This window comes from Bombyx mandarina, chromosome 11 (assembly GCF_030267445.1).
Source record: "Bombyx mandarina strain Sakado chromosome 11, ASM3026744v2".
NCBI lineage: Eukaryota > Metazoa > Arthropoda > Insecta > Lepidoptera > Bombycidae > Bombyx > Bombyx mandarina.
In genome coordinates, this window is record NC_143218.1 from 16555079 (window position 1) to 16569332 (window position 14254).

The window sequence follows — 14254 nt, forward strand, 5'->3', positions numbered from 1 at the left end:
CATAACGGAACTAACTATTCTTTCAAACTCGTGAGGCAAGAAAAGCACTTGTGTAAGCACAAGTGTCCCGAAACGATCTAAAAATGTTTTATTCGTTAATTTGTTACGCAACCAAACCAATGTTTCGGATATACGTCTTCGGAATCAAAACGACGTATGTTTACTGCTTGAAACCTTACGTTAGAAACGATAAAGGTGACTGTCGATTGATACAATTTCGTACTTCTCACCATCAGTGTTTGAATGACGATATGAATAAAGTAAATTTTATTTGTAAATATTTTGTGTTTGAAGAACACGGATCCTAGAATGCTCGAGTCGATAAGACACGTAATAATATCCTTGAAATAAACTTTAGAACATCTTTAAATACTCACAATAATTGAATAACTATCTAATGATATTCTCACAGTTAACATTTAGACAAATCGTCCCAAATCGAAACTTATACTCCTCCTCCTCCTCGTCCTCGCGTCGTTTCCTCACTTCTGAGGGTCGACCATTATATGTCGACAGGATTTTGCTCCTTGTAATGTCCCGCCAGCGCCTCCGATCATTGGCCGCATTAAGGGCGTCGTGGAATGTGATCTCCAGTGTGGTGCGGATTTGGTCGAACCACCTGGTCGGACTGCGCCCGCGCGGTCGCTTTCCCGAAACTTATACATATTACGTGAAATAAAATAATCTCTTCGTAATAAGAAATTGGTTTTACCTTTAGCTGTATTGTAAAAAAAATTACAAAAAAGTAATTAAACAGATATTTTCTTAGAAAGTCCACGTTTCTCATATCACAATGGACTTGACTTGCGTAACACGAAACGTGATAGTGATTAAAAAAAATGGATACGGTATGTGACGTGAGCTAAAATGTGGGAATTTACGTACCTACTGAATTCCATTTCGCTGGATTGAGTAATCATTTAAATGTAATTGTTAATGCTTGTATGTAATTTTTTGAAATACAATAGTCTTTCTCAAGGTAAACGATTGATGTTTTGCGAAATCACAGTAACATACTTTGATTGTAAATAAAATATTAAAATACTCGCAGACCAACAATTAATAGTATAGACTGAGACACCAAATTAATCTATCTATCTATGTATATAAAAATGAATTGCTGTTCGTTAGTCTCGCTAAAACTCGAGAACGGCTGGAACGATTTGGCTAATTTTGGTCTTGAATTATTCGTGGAAGTCCAGAGAAGGTTTAAAAGGTAGATAAATATGAAAATTCTCGGAATTAAATAAAAATAACAATTTTGTTTTTCCTTTGATGTGTCCCCTTTCGGACGGATTCCTTTGTTTGTTTTAAGTTTATTTTATACAAAAGTTTAGGTCTTTTATTTATCGATTAAGGCACTACGAAGTCTGCCGGGTCAGTTAGTCATGAATAAATGTGTGCTCTTGTGTGTGTGTGTTCGTTTTCCTTATATTTACGCTAGCCAATAAATAATCAATGTAGCCGAAACTACTTACACTAAAATTTGGAACCTTCAAACATTGTTGTATTATATTTTAATTCGTAAACATATTCGGCATTGTGAAGAAGCATAAATTTGCAACGATATTAAATCTTCGACGCTTTCTGTACGTATTTAGATCATTTTCTTAAAGACGCAAAGCAACCTTCATTGCTCTGTCACAATAAAACAAAGTATTTTCGACTTATCCATGGTTTCACTGCTGAATGTCGCATACATGCAGACAATACCCGAATGTGGCTGCCGGGGAGGTTAACACGGTATACTGGAACCAATACTAATGAGGCGGTTTGTCATTGAATAGATTTACTTTGTCTTGTCTTTTCAATTGTTTGAAAATGTTTGACGAATATTGGAAATGTATGTGTGTAGTTTTGTTGTACTGTTTAAATATGTATACAGTTTGAGATGATCCCATCATCTCGTTTTTACTATCGCACCGCCCACCACCTGAGTAGAGTTCATCCATACTACCTGGAGCCACTCTGTCTATCCACAGTGCGAATGACGTAGTATTAGAAAAAAAAGTAGCCGTTTTTAATTTAAATAGGCCTTTAAACTAAACAAATATAACGAATTGATTTAAATTTAAACTATTTTATAACGGGTCTTATTTTTAGTTTAAGGTTCAGAAAGACGGTTTTTTTTTTGGTCAGGAGGAAATCGCCGGACTTCCGCCCTCCACTGGGGATGGAGGGTGGAGCATGTCAAAGTCAAACTGACTAAAACTTCCTGTCGTTCAACAACCAACGTCCAAACCTCGCATGAGACAGAACTCATGAAACTCATCAAAGGCAAAGGGGGGAAAGTGAAGCGTTTAGTGCGGAGAACATCTCTCCGATCACCCTCCCCCTCGGGACGCCGGACTGGCGGTCGTCGGCGCCACGACCACCAGCCCTCTCGGTAGAAAGAGGGCAGCCACGTTTGTTCTTAACATCCTAACCGCAGTCTTCGCAATTATCGGGAACTCACTATAACCAAAAACCGCGCTATGAAATCGAAATACATTTTAATACGTAAAAATTATATAAAGGCTCCTTCTATAATCAAATTAAATTAAATAAAATTATATAAATTATCTAGTATGCAATACGTTTACTTACAACATGTTAATGTTATGTCATCAATAATTTAGTAATGTTGTTTGCTCTCTCGTAGTCCATGTTTCGATATGTCCTTATTCTGTATTCGTGTTGAAGTTTTTGCGTAATCAATACAGCGATCGAATAGTCAGTTTCGAATGACACTGGTGGTAGGGCCTCTTTACTGGTGGTAGGACCTCTTCTGAGTCCGCACGGGTAGGTACCACCACCCCGCCTATTTCTGCCGTGAAGCAGTAATGCGTTTCTGTAGCCGTTGTAACTATACTGAGACCTTAGAACTTATATCTCAAAGTGGGTGGCGCATTTACGTTGTAAATGTCTATGGGCTCCAGTAACCACTTAACATCACGTGGGCTGTAAGCTCGTCTAACCATCTAAGCAACAAAAAAAAACCACTCGTTTCGCATCCGGTTTAATTTCAAAACACTTGAATAAAATCATCTCATTAATGCTCCTCGGTTTTTTTTTAAATCACGGATTCTGTACCTGATAGAGAAAAAAAAGATCCTTGTATTTCTACCCGTAATAAAATGTGTATAACCATGTATAACTTTTTTATAAGTACGGTTTTTCTGTGTTCTATGAATCGTATAAAGATATATATCGAAAATACGGAGAATTAAGAACACTACATAGAATTTACTTTTCTTGTGTATGTTTTATTTCATTATGTTTATTTTGTTTGTTCATCTCGCGTTTTAATTGGTAATTTTTTTATTCTGTCTTAAAGACGCTCATATATTTAAAAAATGTGTCAAAATATGCTCTGCCACCTTTACTTAAGGTAGGAAATAGGGGGTCGGTCGAGTGTCCTCGGGGTATCGCCGCAATTCTTGTTTTACCTAGTCTTGACCGCGGCAATCTCCTTATTATGTCTGGGTTCTGACGTCGGGTGAGAGAGTGCAAGGGGAGTGGTGGGTGTTGGGACCAGTGGTCCGCTCCCAACATCTGTGGACCATCAAGACTCACTTACGCCGCGTGCACCCTATGCACGAAAACCACGTGCTTAGGGTTCCCACTGCCCGAAAAAGGGGCTCAAATTAGACATGAAAATAACGGAACTACCACAACAAAAAAAACTATAACCATTGACGTCATTCTTAAAACATGTGATGGTAATTTTGTTTTGCAAAACAATTTAAATTGTGTTTAGTACTACATGTAATGGTGACCGTTACGTGTAACTGATCTAATGACGGTAAGCGTAGAAAAAAATAAGGCTAAGCGACGCCTACAGCCGTATGATGTAATCTGAAGAGCACTCTCTCTCTTGTTTATTTGTAACTATTAAATACATTCATCTCTTTAATACTCTTGTTACTTTTATTCGTTGCAATTTGTTTGAAATACGCGTTCCACGTAGGGCTGCCTGACGAAATTTTTCGGTAGACACGTTTTTGTGCTGAAATCGTGGCTTGTAAATGCTCTGATAAAATATATAGGTAAAATGTTTTGTCGGGCTATTAATGTCGCTCCTTGAGACATGATGTCCAATAGCTCCTGTTGATCTTCAAACGGGTAATGGACTGTTTCGTGACAGAAATAGCCAGGACATTAGTACATACCATTGCTGGCTCAGCATACGCCAGTGTTATCTATATATTAATACGTGAACCAAAAACTTTGTACCCATTTTTACGAAAATTGGAGGAGTATGAAATTTCCCACATTTATATAGAATATAGAGAAGGAGTGCAGAATGCTAATATTTTTTTTAAATTATGTATTAAAAATACATTAAGTAAATCAATAAAAAATATTACACACACTACCATGTATTTGACACAACACATATATATATACTCTTTGTTTATTGTCAAACTTTTGTTATTGCTATAGTCAAATTGAGAATAGGTTAATATTGTTTATCTTTAATTATTATTTATCTATAGTGTAGTCTTGGCGAAATCTGTGATTATAGTCTTTGACAATAGAATCTTAATAGTGTACAAACTTATAATTTTAATTAACTATAGTCGAATTTCGACTACCATTTTTTTTTTTTTTTTTTTTAACGCTGGGGAATCCATTTACGGATACCCGGTCGAGGGGGGTAACGGACCGGGTTATGTCGGACTCCGGCGCCTCCTGAGAGGAAGAAGGGGAGAAGAGAAGGACCGAGGTCCTTCACCTCCCCCAATTTCTCACAGGAGACTACGCCTTGAAAAAGGGGCGCGAAGAGGATGCCCCGCAGAACGACTACCGACTAAACCCCATCGAGCTCCACCACACCGACTACACGAAACTTACGGTACCGCGATGCGCGCCGAATTTCGACTACCAGGGGACTTCTAGTAATAGTAGATATTCTTTGTACCCGATATATGCAAATTCTAGAACATGGCAACCCTATAATTGCGACCACCGATCATAATTTAACGCGCCAACGCCGCACATTGCGTAACGTCATGTCAACCGTTAATTACTATTGTTAATAGTTATTCTACTAACAAATCTTAACGTTATGTAAAAGTTTATTGATGATTATTGTTCGCATCGTTTATTAAATGTTTTGATCGTTATAATTCAGAGCGAAAATTATTACGACATACATGTTATTTGAAAGTTTGCTTAATTGTGAACTCGTAAAAAATAAAAATAATTATTAGTTACTAAACTATTTTTGTTACGTTAGCATCGGTTAATTTCTATAACAGAGATGTTAACGTATATTCAACACATTTATTTATTTTTGTGTCCATAAATTGTTCGCAGTGTTTTTTATTAATTCAATATTCACTTTGAGAATAACTGGAACTAGTTGGGAGCGAACGTATTTATGAAGTACCCTCACATAATGTTTATGAACAAATCGCTTTTAAACTCTTGTCTATATATACAAAAATTAATTGCTGTTCGTTAGTCTCGCTAAAACTCGAGAACGGCTGGACCGATTTGGATAATTTTGGTTTTGAATCATTTGTGGAAGTCCAGAGAAGGTTAAAAAGGTAGATAAATATGAAAATGCTCGGAATTAAATAAAAATAACAATTTTGTTTTTCCTTTGATGTGTCCCCCGTCGGACGGATTCCTTTTGTTTGCTTTAAGTTTATTTTAAACAAAAGTTTAGGTCTTTTATTTATCGATTGAGGCACTACGAAGTCTGCCCGGTCAGCTAGTATTAAATAAAAACTCATTTCACAACACGACGTTCATTTTAATATTAAATTTGTGAACCACTTTTGAATGTTGCCATAGTAATAAATAAATCGTTTGCAACAATCTTATCATTCAATTACTTCCTTCCTCGCTCGTTCTGATCTAACTCAGAAGTACTTTACAGTGCTCATTAGTATTCAATGTACGCGGAGTTCATTGACTTTAAGCTTATAGACACACCTCCGTGCTATCCGTTAGAAAAGGACGCGTAAAGCTACATGGCTGCATCTGATGAGCTTTATGTTTTTTAGAATGTTTTGAAATATAGATTTATTTATTGATAAGGTATTATTTACGTGAATTATGATAAAAATAGTGGGGATATCTTTATGTTACATTCACGTGCAACTGTATTTCGGGATATATAAAAATAATTTATAGGCATACTTAATATGAGCAGTTGATTAAACCAAATGGAAGAAGATTTAGAATTAGTGTTTCGTAAGGTTAACGGTAGGCAGCGGCTTGGCTTTGCTCCTGGCATTGCTGAAGTCCATGGGCGACGATAACCACTCACCACCAGGTGGGCCGTATGCTCATCTGCCTACAAGGGCTATAAAAAAAATCGTAATTGAATTCCTCGAATATTCGTGTTTTTTCTAAACAAAATTCGTCATGTACGTGACTTGAACAAATCACATTAGAATCTGTTGTTCTTGAAACTACGCTGTGAAGTCATTTACCTCTAAATAAATTGTCAATATCACGTGCGTGTATTTATTAGACTGTGAAGTCCACGGTGAAGGAATAACATCGTGTAATAAAAATCAAACCCGCAAAATTAGGTATAATTTGCGTAATTACTGGTGGTAGGACCTCTTGTGAGTCCGCACGGGTAAGTACCACCACCCCGCCTATTTCTGCCGTGAAGCAGTAATGCGTTTCGGTTTGAACGTGGAGGCAGCCGTTGTAACTATACTGAGACCTTAGAACTTATATCTCTAGGTGGGTGGCGGCATTTAGGTTGTAGATGTCGTTGGGCTCCAGTAACGACTTAACACCTAGGTTGGCTGTGAGCACGTCCACACATCTAAGCAATAAAAAAAATATAGAATTGGACTACGCTTACGCCGTAACGCTCCATAGTAAAATCTGTAGATACATAAAATGACCGGAGCCATCCATTGTGCGCTCATTACACATAAAACTGGATAGATTTCGATCGATTTCTATTCGTCTTACACCTTAGACGTTCGTAATTGTAGTTGATATAGTAAAAAGTTTGATACACTCAATAAAGGTCTGGCGTACTGTGCACACGCAGTAGTCGTTGCAAGTGCTTTCTCTATTTCTACTTTTTTTTCATCCTTATGCGCCGGTAGCCGGCATATTCTAGCTTCATCGAACAAACAAACCAATCAATCTAAAATAATTTGCTTATATCTGCTCTAGAAAGAGCAGTACTTTGTTGAATCTACCACCGGATTAGAGTCGCGACCCACTAAGAAGATCCGGGGAAAAAAGGTGAGAGTTAAGTTGCAAGAACTCTGCGGAGAACGGTGACTGGAACTTGGACTGTCTAAAAGCGTTGAGAGCTGCTAAATGCCGCCACCCACCTGGAGTCATGAGTTCTAAGGTCTCAGAAACTGACTAAATCTAAAAATCGTAAACAACAGTGCTTATAAATCACCAGTTGTTGTTTGAAATTAAAATAATTCATGAACCTTAAATTATGAATTATGTTATTGAACAGAAACTATTTTTCTAGACACATCAAATGATGTTTGTGAAATCGATAAATAATTTAGCAATTTAAATCGAGACTTTTAAAAAGTTACCATAATTACGTAAACCTTTAAAGCAGAAATTATGTTTTTAAATTCAAATACTAGATTCATGTTTTTATTCGATTTATTTACACTTATATTTGAGTTTTTTGGGAAAGTTGACAGATCCGTGACTTGGTGCATCATAAAATATATGATGCACCAAGATGTTTACATCACATCATTAGCCATTGAGTTGTTTAATCTATGAAATTGTATGGAACGAAATCTTAACTAAACTATTGATGTAATATGAGGTTGAGAAAATAAAATTATGGACAAATTCATTCGACTTAAGGCCTAGCCTTATACGTTTTTACCAAGTTTACGTCAATACACAATAAAGAGAAATGAGGTATAGGATAGGAAAAAAGCAATTGCCAATTATTTTCATCAGATTCTGAATTGTGTTTACTTTTTTATTTTATTTATTTATTAGTTATGGGTGAACAAGTTTACAGCCCAATTGTTGTAAAATAGTTTCCTGATCTCATCGACTTTACAACGTGACTGTCAGCATGCACCCCAAGACAAGTGGTCGAAGTCTCAAGAGCATATAAATTTCTATATTTGTTAGATTGCGTATTGTTTTGTTCAAATTTTTCTACATATCATTTTTATAGTGAGTCGATTAATCATTGTCTATTATTATTGTTATTTATGAACTATAAATCAACACTTATACAAATTTCAAGATGGCCGCGCCTACGGATAGAACTTGTCAACAAAACACGTGCATCAAATTAGTCAAAATGGCCGCTCGTTTCGGCCATTTACTTTCGATAATTTCACTTTTCATTTTAGCATGATATTTTAATATTAAAATACACGTTTAATACAAAGCTTTTAGATCTTCGTTGAGACGTTACGTTGAATATTTCGAAGAAGTCATTCGTTGTGCTCTGAGAAATAGGATGGTATTATAAATTATAATCCAGTTAAACTTTGATGCATGTCTCGACGTTCTGATGTCCAAGGGCTTTCGTAACACCTGCGAACTTTTATATAAGCCAGTTTAACTTATTTCTGCGTAATAAAAAAAGCCTTTTCTTCCATTACGCTTTAAACTATAAAGCATGATTACCATGAAAGTGCTACATTCATTATCTTAGCATTATACAAATAGCAATTAATAACACGTTTCTTAGTGGAGTTATAACGTAATGCTAATCGCTTATTTTGGTTTCAGGTTCGAATATCGCAGTTGTGGAGCTCCGCTAATACACTAGGTGTGTATTATGTAATACGTTACGTAATTGCGTACATACATATATAATAGGTATTTTTAATTCAACGTAATGCTATTCTAAATGTTACGTTTTCGAAGATAGCCGCATTTTTAACCGACTTCAAAAAAAAGAGGAGGCTGTCATATCCACTGTAATTTTTGGTGTTATGTCGGAACTTTATTCTAATTGAATCTATTATGATGATTTTTTTTAAATTTAAAAGCATGCCCTTCTCACCGTATCTATGCCATTTAAATTTAATCAAGATTTTGTCAGTATCCTGAATAATGCATATTGAATTGATATCCACCTTTTTTTTTTAAACTTAATAATAATAATAATCGTTATCCAGCTGGGTTAAGGGCCTAATACAGAAAGCAGTTATCCTCGATACTGCACGCATTGTGAGGAGGTTTCTCACTCTGGAGTCCTAACCACTGGTGGCTTGTGTCGTAGACACCGCCATCAGCGGCAATCTATTTTTATATAGTGTTTTTGAAAAATTGTATTTTTAATATCTTTTTTAAAAAATATGTAATTAATAAGATTTTAAATAAATATAAATAATAATAATAAGACTGAACTGAGAAAGGGGAAACATATGAAAATAATAATAATAATAATATAACACTTTATTTAACACCATATGTACAGAGTGAGCATATAAAACAAATAATAGTCGGTGACATAAACATGACATGTGAGATAAAGTTAATTTTTTTTTTTGTTTTTTAGTTTTGTTTTTTTTTTACTGTCGTAATACCCATTTGTTAATAAGTGGCCACCTGAAAACATAGACATCGCAACGTAAAGTATGAATTGTATTATAGTGTCAAATGTATACCCCTGATCTTTGGAAACGCCATGAATATTTCGCGGCAGATAAGCGGCGTGTTGGTACCTATTCACGCGGACACAGAATAAGTTCTAATGTCTACAGGTGGGCTGCGGTATATGCTTTTCAATACGCTTTTATTAACTTGGTCTGTATGTACGTTTGTTTTTGTGTGACGGAATCTTTGCACGTCCTTTTCACCGATTTTGAGAAATTCGATTGACTTGAATGTTTGACAATTAAATAATTCTATGACTTCGATCTAATTAATGTCTTGATCTGTAATGTTGTGGACAGTATATAAGAAGATGACATTTTTAGTTTGCTATTGAAGCGTTTATTTTTTAATATTTTATTTTTAAACGTCATAATTAATTTTGAAATGTTCGTTTAATCAAGTTATAGATCAAATTTGGTTTTTGTTCTGAAAACGTGCGTGGTGCTGCAGTATTAGAGGAGAAGTAGGCTAGTTGTACCCGTCCCAAAGACGACACGCAGGTTGGCAGTAATCACTACACCAAAAAAAAAAAAAACTGTAAAACGAATTGTTTTATGCATTTAAGTGGGATTTACTAAAGTTTTACTAAATGTGTAGTTTGTAATTTTGTTAGTCTTAATAGTGTTGATGTGTCTTAATAGTTCATATGTCTTGAACTGTTAAGGGAGGAAATGTTATGTTTAAAATAAATGTTAGTGTGTCACTGGCCGTCTTGAGTATCACTTGTGCCCATACACGCTAACACAACAGGTACCTAAAAAGTTATATATTAAAATTAGATTGTTTAGGCAGCACTACAAGCAGATGTCCATGTTTTCATATCAGGACGTCTGATAAGTCCCCTATTTAAGAACAACAATGCAAATTTAGTTCAATTAGAAAGAAAAAAAACAAACATATAAAATCGACGTACGCGTAATAACACAAATAAATTGGTCAGCTTAAAGTTTCAATCAAAAGAAAGAATCAATCAGAAAGAAAGTATCAATCAGTTTTCGAACAGCGGTAAATTAACGCTTAACGCATAGCTGCTAATTAATGATTACTTGCTATTATTTTATCGCTGCTTGTTTTATTTTCATACATTTTTTGTCTTCAATAAAACATTTTTTTTTATCTAATTCATTTTTCTTACTTTTTATTTATCTATAAGTAATCGGAGATATGTTTGATAGATATAGATGGCAAACTAGAAAATATTTATATAAATTTATATATCAGAATCTAAACAATATTGAGATTTCTGTGACATAAATACTTTCTTTCCCTGCGTGCTCACAGTACGTCCTTAAACTCAATAGTCATTAGTTCGTTCCATATACTTATTAGTAAACTAGCGACCCGCCCTCGCTTCGCTTCGGAAACATTAAAACACACATGAAACCAAAAAAATAAAATAAAAAATAAAATAAAAAAAGTAGCCTATGTTCATCAGGGACAATGTCGGCTTCTAATGGAAAAATAATTTTTCAAATCGGTCCAGTAGTTTCGGAGCCTATTTGAAACAAACAAACAAAGAAATCTTTCCTCTTTATAATATTAGTATAAAACAAACAAACAAATCTTTCCTCTTTACAATATTAGTATATTTGTAAATTAAATGTAACACACGGCTTAATATCCATCATTTATAAGGACGGTGATCGTGAACCAAATCTTGTTTGAGAACAGAAAAGATTGAACCTGTACCGTAATAATGTTATGTTTACCAACATCTGTAACCAGAATTTAATTTAAGAAAGCCGCGCGTTTTTAGCAAATCTGTCCAAACTTGAAATTAATTAATCGTTAATTCAATGTTCTCTAATGAAAAAACTATGGTTTCGAACATTTTTTCTGTTGATTTAAAAAAAAAAAATAGCGCTTTCTTATAAAAACCGGTGTTGGAGAAATCCGAAAACGGACTCGCGGTCTCAGCAATACCGCTGTGACTTTCTACAAACTTTACTACTGATAATCTTATATAATCCGAGGTCTCGGTCAACAAACGCGATGACCGGAGAGATTTCTTCGATTGTTGACTCTTCAAAAATACCGATTTTTATTCAATCGTTATGTTGTTAGGCATAACATCTATAGTATTTTCTTTTTCGTAATAAGATTATGTTTGGGGACCGGTTTGAAGTTGTTTTGAAACTTTTGAAAGTTTATTATTATTTTTATTTATTGCTTAGATGGGTGGACGAGTTCACAACCCATATGGTGTTAAGTGGTTACTGGAGCCCATAGACATCTACAACGTAAATGCCGCCACCCACCTTGAAACATAGTTCTAAGGTCTCACATGTAACAGTACAACGGTAATTATTAGATACAATGAATTTTGTTTTTTGTTTTTTGAGACTAATAATTTATTTGTGACTTATTAGAAAACGACTGCATAAAGCACATCTTCCTTTGAGCATATGCCGTTCCTTGGTAGACTAATAGTCCAAATGTTGTTCAGGTCTACAATACTGGTGTGGCGAAACCTATGGTCCGCCACGCGCATGCGCGGCTAAAAAAATCCAGGAGGCCGTGATCTCCGCCATTATAAAACAGATTGTACATTTTTACATAAATTACACATTTTATTAAGCGTCCTAAGCTAAATTATATTTCTGGAATTTATTTATAGCGCCAACCAGATATATGTCAGGATACTTCGATTCGCCGATAATTGCTGTTGCATCGCCCATCAAAAAATATGTCAGCCTTAATTGCTTGAATTCTCATTGCATGCCAAATACAACCAGCCAAATTCATATTACGACACACATCAATTTTAAGTCTATATGATAATATAGACTTACTTAATATAGACTTACTTATTTATCGCTTAGTCCTATTAATTTATAAATCTACTTCAATACTAAAGAGAAACCAAACAGATCCGAAACACGCTATAAGTTGATGATCAGAACACTATTTTAGTCAAGGTGGTTTCTTAAATTAAATTTCCAATTAATTAGGCATAAGACTAAACGGTATTGTCTAATCGACCTGTTTGTTGTGTAATTAGAAACGAGAAATTTTCTCTTAATCATTTTAAATTACTAAAATTGAGATCCATCGATGCGTATATAATATCTTTGTTTATTGCTAAATTTATTTAGACCTATATAAATTTAACAATACACAAAACACTAATATAAGTGCAAACACTTCTATTATAACTAACTTATTGGTATAACATAAATTATTGGTCACTTCATTTATTTTTTTACTAGTTTTGTGGTGTTTAATTGGATTTTCCAACTTAGTTTAATCGGTTGAAATATGATTGACATCTAAATACGAATACCATACGAAGCCAAAAATAGTTCGGTTCCAAATTCCCCTCTATTTGTCATACGATTATATTTTTCTTTTGTCTTATCTTTAGTACCTTTTGACGAACTTTAACTTTATAAAGGTTTGGTTTGAAACAGGTCTTTTTTTTTCAAAAAACAAATGACTAAACAGAAGATTTAATAAAACACAAAATTAATCGAAATCCGGAGATTTAGATAAAAAAATATCACACGATCGGGCCAATTGGACTAAAACAAAGGATCGTGCTGAAAAGTACCGAAAAGCAAGAAAAAAGAACATCGATCAATTTTACTGAACCAGTTTAAGATTAGCAATGGCCGAGCACTTAAAATTAATTAACCTTAGAACCATTAATCATAGATACATAAATCAACAGAAGTTACCTGAGTTGCTGTTTTATTAAGACTGGTTTTATTAAAAAACTGATATTTTCACTTTTTTTTTTGGAGACGATCAATTGTTTTGTTTTGGTTTCCTGCTGGTTTTTGTTCAAAGACATTTAACGAATCATATGATCGCGAAAAATAGAATTGTATGTTTTAATACTACATATCCTAGTCCGTCTAATACAGCGTGTCTCATTTTTATCGACAACTAAGTGTCGCTAATCCGAGAACTCACTGCAACTTACACAGGTCTCTTATTACTTTAATGTATTTGTTGCCATGTCAATGCCGTCTTAAAGACATGAGGTCGATGTCTGATTTGCACCACGCCTGTTGCGTTTAAAATGGAATACACGACAGCCTTGCGGAAAAAGTATGGCGGATGGTGGTACTTACGCGTGCGGCTTTACAATAATACCACTAAACATAACTCACCTTATAATTATTTTGCGGATTTGATTCCTTCGTCATAAATGCTGTGAATAAGTGTTAAGGACGTATTTATTCCTAAAAACAATTGAACTCGCAGGCTATTCGTGTCGCTTGACTTCTAATCAACTGTAAACACTTGACTGATACTAAATTCCCCGAAATGAGCAAACAAACGTGATCATCACACGAATATTTGTCCGATACGGGAATCGAATCCACGACCCCCGACCCAGCAGTCAGTCAGCAGTTGTTTCTCAAAAAACTCATATTCTAGGATAGGTAGGACCTCTTGTGAGTCCGCACGGGTAGGTACCACCATCCTGCCTATTTCTGTCGTGAAGCAGTAATGCGTTTGTGTTTAAAGGGTGGGGCAGCTGTTGTAACTATATTTGAGACTTTAGAACTTATATCTCCAGGCGGGTGGCGCATCTACGTTGTAGATGTCTATAGGCTCCAGTAACCATTTAACCCCAGGTGAGCTGTGAGCTCGTCCTCCCACATAAGCAACAAAAAAAAAGTTGTAAACATTATTAAAACGAGACATCTTAATTTGAACCTATAGAGTTGTT

The 14254-nt window shown here is 34.9% G+C and overlaps 1 protein-coding gene across 2 annotated transcripts in view; it reads left to right on the forward strand.

Moving 5' to 3' along the window:
• Window positions 1–14254, forward strand: part of RhoGEF64C (Rho guanine nucleotide exchange factor at 64C) — a 165753-nt gene that overhangs the window by 35424 nt on the left and 116075 nt on the right. For both annotated transcript variants that reach the window (XM_089731099.1, XM_028174690.2), the window contains exon 2: window positions 8701–8740. The gene's annotated coding sequence lies outside the window, so the exon portion shown is untranslated. The remainder of the gene's footprint in view (window positions 1–8700; window positions 8741–14254) is intronic.